Below are 6,827 nucleotides of genomic sequence, written 5' to 3'. Positions count from 1 at the left end.
CGAAGTTCAGTGGATAAGAAGACTCCACGCGGCAGCTGCGAGGCTCGGTGGTGGCTCGGATGCGAAGGCGCGTCAGAAGCTTGTAGGCGAGACGTGGCTCGCTTCGGACACCTCCACGGATGCGACACGCGCCTGATTTCGGTTGGACCTCCCTTCGGTCGTATCAGCAGCTGACACGAGGCGGACACGCGTCAGTCTCGGACTGGGCCACGCTTCAGACTCGTCATCAGCATCGGACACGGGTCAGCAGGCGAGGCGAGGGTGACGTGGCCGAACACCAGCCATGCGAAATTCCTCGGATTTCGGACTTTTCTTGATTTTTGTGCCCCGAACTTCTAAAGTCCATAACTTTTGCATACGGGCTCCGTTTTTGACGTTCTTTATATGCACGCGTAGGTAAAATTACGCTCTACAACTTTCGTTTAGACTTCGTCGGCTAGTTTTGACTTTAAGTTTTATATTATTATTTTTAACAGACCGGGACAGGAAATCCGTTAAAAATTCATAACTTCTTCATCCGCCGTCCGTTTTCGTCTGTCTTTTTACCGTTGTACTACTATTTACGAGACCTTCGATTCTCGTTTAGGTTGTGTCGGCTAAGAATCACTCAATTTAAAATTCGAGTTTTTAGCTGTCTACTGCTAAGCTGAAACTTAGAAAAATCATAACTTCCTCATACGAAGTCAGATTTGGGCGTTCTTTTTATACATACTCTCGGTTTAATGAACACTACGACTTTCGTTTATATTACTAAGGCTAAAAAGTAGTTTATCAAAAACTCACTTTTTACGACATTCGGCACGGTGGTGCCGGTTTTGTCGCGAAACTTCGACATGTCATAACTTCTTCGTTATAACTCGGATTTCGGTATTCTTTATATATCCGTAATCCTTGTCACGCCCACTACAAGTTTCTTAATAGATATCGGCTTTATCTAATATTTATTTTCGACGCTCATTTTTATTCTTAATTAATTAAATCCTACTAATTAAGCATAAAACACATAATACACATAATATTCACATAATTCCTTTTCATTTCTTCAAAATGAGTTACAAAGGTTAACCTAGACTATTACATCAATATTAATGTCTAGCCTAGAAACACAGGCGTTACAAGCTGGAAGCCTTGAAACCTAAGAACATGAGAGGCGAAGCCTGAAGGGGAATGGAAAAGAACTTGGAAATCAAGGGTGACAGAGTTCGTTATTTCATGAATCGAATCTGGACACCAAAGTTTGGTGGATTCATAGAAGTTGTCATGAACGAAGCATACAAGACTCGATACTTTGTTCATCCCGGTTCAGACAAGATGCATCTGGACCTTAAGAAATTGTATTGGTGGCCGAACATGAAAGCATAAATTGCTACCTATGTGGGCAAGTATCTAACTTGCGCCAAAGTAAAGGTAGAATACCAAAAGCCCTCAAGTTTATTACAACAACCAGAAATACCTGAGTGGAAGTGGGAGCGGATTACAATGGATTCCATAACCAAATTACCCAAGACAACGGGTGATCTTGACTCAATCTAGGTAATCATCGACCGGTTAACCAAGTCCGCACACTTCCTACCAATCAAAGAAACAGACAAGACGGAAAAACTGACCAGAACATACATTAGGGAAATAGTACGATTACATGGAGTACCAATATCTATTATCCCTGACAGAGATAGTCGATTTACCTCTCGATTCTGACAGTCACTTCAAAAATCCTTGGGAACTAGGTTGGACATGAGTACAGCCTACCACCCACAAACAGACGGGCAAAGTGATAGAACTATCGAGACACTAGAAGACATGCTGAGAGCTTGTGTGATCAACTTTGGTAAAGCATGGGATACCCATTTACCACTTGTCGAGTTCTCATATAACAACAACTATCACACCAACATCAAGACTGCTCCATTCGAAGCCCTCTATGGCCGCAAATGCAGATCACCTCTGTGTTGGGCGGAAGTGGGTGATACACAGTTAGCTAAAGGACAAGTTCCTGACAGCACTCTCACTGGTCCAGAGATCATCAGGGAAACGACCGAGAAGATTGTTCAAATTCGTAAACGTTTAAAAGCCTCTCAAGATCGAAAAAAGAGCTACGCAGACAAGAGACGAAAACCCTTGGAATTTCAGGTTGGCGACCGTGTTCTGTTAAAGGTCTCACCCTGGAAGGGCATGATACGCTTCGGAAAACGTGGAAAACTAAATCCAAGGTACATCGGACCATTTGAAATCCTCGCAAGAATTGGTCCTGTAGCTTATAAACTCCAACTACCCCGAGAACTTAATAACGTACACCCTATCTTCCACGTATCTAATCTAAATAAGTGCCTATCTGACGAGACTCTTGTGATTCCACTTGATGAAATCGAGTTGAACGAGAGCCTACATTTCATGGAAGAACCAGTAGAAATCATGGATAGGGAAGTTAAACGAACAAAACAAAGCCGTATACCAATATTGAAGGTTCGTTGAAATGCCAAGCGGGGACCTGAGTTCACTTGGGAACGGGAAGATCAGATGAAACAAAAGTATCCACACCTTTTTCCCTAGTCCATGAGTATCACTTTAGAAACAATTTCGGGACGAAATTCCCTCTAACGGGGGGATAATGTAACAACCCGATATTTCAAGTTAATGTAATAGTCTAGGTCAACCATTGTAACTAGTTTTAAAGTATTAAAGAGAAATTATTTGAATATTATGTGCATTTAATTATTTATAAAGATGTAATAAAAATGATCGTCAAAATAAAATGTTAGATAAACTCGATATCTATGACGAAACTTGTAGTGGTCGTGACAAGGATTCCGGAGATATAAAGAACGCTGAATACCGAGTTATAACGAAGAAGTTATGACCTATCGAAGTTTCGCGACGGAACCGGCACGACGCTGTGTGACGTAAAAAGTGAATTTACGATAAAATGCTTTTTAGCCTTAACAATCTAAATAAAAGTTGTAGTATACGATAAACCGAGAGTGTGCATAAAAAGAACATCAAATCTGACTTCGTATGAGGAAGTTATGATTTTTCTAAGAATCGGCATAGAAGTGTACAACCCGAAATTTGAATCCTAGATCGAGCGATTTCTAGCCGACACAACCTAAACGAGAATCGAAGATCTCGTCAATAGTAGTTCAACGGTAAAAAGACAGACGAAAACGGATGTCGAACGAAGAAGTTATGAATTTTTAACGAATTTTTCCTATCCCGACCCGTTAAAAATATAACTTTAAAAATAAATTCGAAATTAGCTAACGGAGTCTAAAAGAAAGTTGTAGAGCACAGTCTCACCTACGCATGGATATAAGGAACGTCAAAAACGGAGCTTGTATGCGAAAGTTACGAATTATTGAAGTTTGAAAAATAAATTCTCGAAGGAGTACGCCCTGCGTACTCGGACTAGCTTCGATGCGTGTTAGTAGCCTTGACACGTCTGAAGCCCGAAAACCGAATAGAAGTTACGTAGCCACTACGCCCGGCGTACTCGGACTAGCTTCGACGCGTATCAGTAGCCTTGCTACGTCCGGAGCTCAGAAACCGATCAGAGGCCACATATCTACGCGCAGCGTACGAAGGTCCTCTGTGCATACCGAAGTACGCCCAGCGTAATGCGAGGCCTCAGACTCCTATAAATAGCATGCGAAGCCTCTCGGATTAGTTTACTAATTCCGTTTCTCCTTTCACTTTAAACACCCCTTTAAGCCACTTTTAACCCCCCGAATCTTAGGGAAACCCCCCTAACACCCGAAGAAAGCCCGGAGCCCCGAAGTCCCCGAGAAAATAATCTTTTTCAGTCGAAACTCTGCCCACGTAAAGCCTGATTTTCATCAAAAACTAGCGGTTTCGTCAAGAAAAATCATTTCTAGTAACGAAGTGCTGCCCAAATCATCACTTATCAAGTGAGTTCATACCCCTACACTTTTTATAGCTTTTTCTATGTTTTAAAGGGGGGAATACAAGTAAAACACTAGGAAACTTGTGTTAAAATACAAACCATTGTTTATGTTTTCTTACAGTTTGTATAACTATTACATGAAAACATATGCATACAGAACATCTTATGATACAACAGTTATCAGTTCAAATGAAACATATATTGTAAACTATAATAAATATAGTTTGGGTTACATTCTCATTATTTTACCCCTTTCAGGGCAAAGAAACGAATATATAAAAATACAATTATTTTTATATTATAAACATGATGAATTGGGTAACAGTTTCATGCATGAATATTTTCAAATAACAAAACACGTATCTCGTTGGAATTTTGTGAGTCATACGTCTTCATTGTACCTACCCAATGTATACATGGAAGTCCTGTTTTATAACCAGAATCTCCACCAGGAGAGCGTGATACTTGTGTATAGATCTATACGGGATTGATGACCCCGCACCATGGCTGTTAGCTACAGCACGACCGACAGGTTATGGGTGACAAATATCAAATATAACGACGCTTGAAGAACGTCGCGACAGGCAATTCATTTGTTAGCACGGTTATGAAAACTCACATGATAAACGGAAATACGTTATTTTTACGTGAAATTAATATTATATTTATTTTACGTAATTACTCAGCGCATCAAATAGTTTTATTTTCGAATAAAACTACAAGTTACAAAACTAAGTTTGGCATATATACTTATACTTTTCAGTCTTGGAATATATAAGACTACAGTTCAGTTTTATGGAAAATATAGGATTTTCCAGGATAGATACGATTACTTACAAACAAGCAGCTTACAACTCAGTTTTATAGAAAATATCGGATTTTATGGAAACAAAAGTGATTTCATCTCATTGAATGGCATATATTTTCATATAAATGCTTATGAACTCAACATCTTAAATGTTGACACTTTTTCTCAAATAACTTGTATTCTCAGTAAACCGGTAAAACAGGTACATCCACGAGTTTTTGAGAAGACGGAGCATTATAGACTCATGTCTTTTAACTTTTGTTATACATTTTGGTGTCAATATACAATGTTTTGAACACATATGTAAAAACTTATACTTTATCAATGCATGGTTCTTGTACTTTGATTACTATTATGCAATTGTTGTGATACTGTACATGACGTCGTCGGCCCCCGAATGTTTCCGCCATTCAGGTTTGTGGGTGTGACATTCGAGATTTATATATTTATGGTTTTTATGTTTTATTTGTCTATCCTAATTCAGATGTTGTATTGGTTCAGTCAAGACTAAACATAGTTGATCAGGCTATGCTTAGGAATGACTCAACTTTTACACACCAAATTTCCTGGATATTTATCTTTATGTGTTGTGTTTCAGTATATGTTTATTTGTGATTGGCGGTTCATTATTTTTTTATACTTCTAGATTATGTATGGACCGGCCAGGTAGGAAAAGTTAGTGGGCATGACCAATTTGGCATATAGCTGTTCTGAAATCCAACAACCCAACGCGACCGTTCCAGCCTAGTCACCTCGATAATACATAATCTATTAGTAGGAAATCTTATGGTATAAAATTTTTAGTTATAGGTTTAAAGAAAAACCCAATCAGAGTATTTGACCTAAGCTATATCCGTAATTCCTAAAGAAATACGAAGTCACTATTCTTAAGGAAATACTAATTCGCTATAGCTAAACTTATGCTCTGATACCATCTCTATTACACTCCATGCCCGGCCTTTGACGGAAACACCGAGCAGTGTGATGGTATAAAGAGCGCCAATCCTATTAACCTGAGAATACATGAATTTTGAAAGTCAACATAATGTTGGTGAGTGCACGAGTTTTTATATTTTTGTAATTTTTGAATCCCTTTTTAAGAATGCTTTTCTTTAGTGAAAACCTTTCTTAATTATTTATCTAGTCTTTTATCTTTTAAGATATCTTTTATTGATCTTAAATGACTATCTTTTCAGGATATATCTAACGATCCTAACGTATTTTAATTAGGATTGTCTTTTGTTAATCCAAATTTACTATATTTCAAGGATTTCTAACGATCCTAACGTATTTTAATTACCATACCAGGCATCCCTAATGGTAATCTAAGCTCTAAGACAATTTTTAATATATTAACGTGAGCCCCTATAATCTACGCTGCGACCATAAATGTACCCCTAATCACGACGCTTCATCGGATGTCGAATAGTAACTTATATGGAAGGTATCCTACCGGGATTGTAGCTAGCAATCGCAGGTAGGGTTGTCATGGCCCCATATAGATATATACATAACTTTCTAGTTCTCGCAAGATTAACATTTATATATATTGGGGATATGGCGATTTTAATCAAGGTTTTTGGATGAATAACCAACTCACTAACCATAGACTTTTATCTTTTATCTTTTAATCTTTTATTTTTATCATAATTACCCCTACACACACACTCACACACACAAACACACACACACATATATATATATATATATATATATATATATATATATATATATATATATATATATTAATATATGTATATATATACATCACACTATCTTTGTATATACTTCTTTTGGGTATATATCATCAAATGATCTTTGTATATATAGTTAATATCATATATATATATATATATATATATATATATATATATTAATATATGTATATATACATCACACTATCTTTGTATATACTTCTTTTGGGTATATATCATCAAATGATCTTTGTATATACTTCTTTCGGGTATATATCATCAAATGATCTTTGTATATATGGTTAATATCATATATATATATATATATATATATATATATATATATATATATATATATGTATGTATGTATGTATTTGATAATTATATTTATGATCTCATAATTATCTGATATATATAAATTGTCATA

This window comes from Lactuca virosa, chromosome 1 (assembly GCF_052849685.1).
Source record: "Lactuca virosa cultivar CGN04683 chromosome 1, Lactuca_virosa_CGN04683_v6, whole genome shotgun sequence".
In the NCBI taxonomy this organism is placed as follows: Eukaryota; Viridiplantae; Streptophyta; class Magnoliopsida; order Asterales; family Asteraceae; genus Lactuca; species Lactuca virosa.
The sequence above is the reverse complement of the archived record's forward strand: the minus strand, read 5'-3'. Positions refer to the sequence as shown.